This window comes from Nicotiana tabacum, chromosome 4 (assembly GCF_000715075.1).
Source record: "Nicotiana tabacum cultivar K326 chromosome 4, ASM71507v2, whole genome shotgun sequence".
In the NCBI taxonomy this organism is placed as follows: Eukaryota; Viridiplantae; Streptophyta; class Magnoliopsida; order Solanales; family Solanaceae; genus Nicotiana; species Nicotiana tabacum.
The window spans coordinates 71268965-71270481 of NC_134083.1; the positions used below are offsets into that span (position 1 = coordinate 71268965).

The window sequence follows — 1517 nt, forward strand, 5'->3', positions numbered from 1 at the left end:
CCTTAGTTGCAGTAGCTGCTGTTTTCAGAGAAGTTCAAGGTACATCTGCCGCGCCCGCAGATCCTTGGATTCCCCCTCTATCCCCCTATGTTGATTCTTCTCTTATTTCTATAGACACTGATGTTTAGAACAGTTAGAACTTCGTAGAAGCTTGTGACTTACGATTTTCCGGGTCTTGGGAGAGTTGTGTACATTTCTAGAGTGATTATTGTATATGCCGAGCGGCATCTCAAATGTTTATTTAAAATATCTTTTACTGTTAGTTGTTAATTTTCACGCTTTTAATTTCATTTCCGCAAGTGTTAAGCTTACCTAGTCTTAGATACTAGGTGCCATCACGACGGTTCACGGAGGGAGATTTTGGGTCGTGACAGCCTCTCTAGATTTCTTAACTCTGTGCGCAATTTTTTATTCTCAGCCATCACTTTTTGATTGTCTATCAAGATCTTTTTCATCAAGTTAGTCAAACTCTCTTCTGCTTGTTGTGGGGGTTGGGGAGGCTGATTGTAATTAGCTCGAGGCCTGATATTCTGATTTCGACCCCAAGAGAAGTTAGGATGATTCATCCAGTTCGGATTGTATGTGTTGCCATGTTGAGCATTTTGAGTCATCGGTCCTCGAGCTTGTTTCCCCACATATTAGATGGATTCAGTATTAACTAGTCATGTGTCACTTGTGTGACCTTTACCACATAACTCGCAACAAGTAGACATTTGTTGCCCATGCTACATCTGTTTTGCTTGGTGTAATGTCATTTTATTCATCTTATTTGCTAATCTCGCTATATCGACCCTCATGGCTAAGAAATCATCACGCTCAATCACACCTGCTGCCTTTTGTTTAAGTGCTCTTCGTGGCTTCCCATTTCCTTGCCAATTATTATCATTAGCAGTAAAATTGTTTAGCAGGATCTAGATTTCACTATACGGTCTTGGCATGAAACTACCCCCACATACTGATTCAAGATTCATCATCGATGTCCCGTCCAACCCATCGACGATAGTGTGACCCAACACTTCATCAGTTTGACAATGATGTGGGCAGTCTCTGAGTAGCTTCTTGTATCTTTCCCATGCTTCATAAAGAGTCTCGCCATATCGTTATTGAAACCCAAGAATCTGGCTCCTCAGCAACTTAGTCTTCTTAGTGGGAAAAAACACGATCATCCCAAGTGTGGATTGAGTTCGCGGGCTCCTTTTGCAACCATTCCTTAGCTACCCTCAGAAGTGAAAAGGGAAACAATGTCATTCTGACATAGTCCTTGGAAACGTTCGGATAATTGTAAGTGTCCGTAATTTCCAGGAAGTTCTGAATGTACCTCTACGGGTCTTCATGAGATAGACCCACATATTGCCATGTGGAATGAATCAGATGTACCATGTATTGTTTGAGTTCAAAGTGGCCCGTGATATCAGGCTTCATAATAGCCTGAGTCATGTTAGCAAGATTGGGCCTTGCAACATCTATCACCGGACGTTCTTCATTACCTGCCATCTCTATTGGATGTGGTCGAACTA

The 1517-nt window shown here is 42.0% G+C and overlaps 1 non-coding gene across 1 annotated transcript; it reads left to right on the forward strand.

Moving 5' to 3' along the window:
• Nucleotides 1-1026: 1026 nt before the first annotated feature.
• LOC142180440 (small nucleolar RNA R71) lies at nt 1027-1133 on the forward strand. Its single transcript, XR_012709065.1, has one exon. It is a non-coding gene; the product is annotated as a small nucleolar RNA R71 (small nucleolar RNA).
• Nucleotides 1134-1517: the final 384 nt, after the last annotated feature.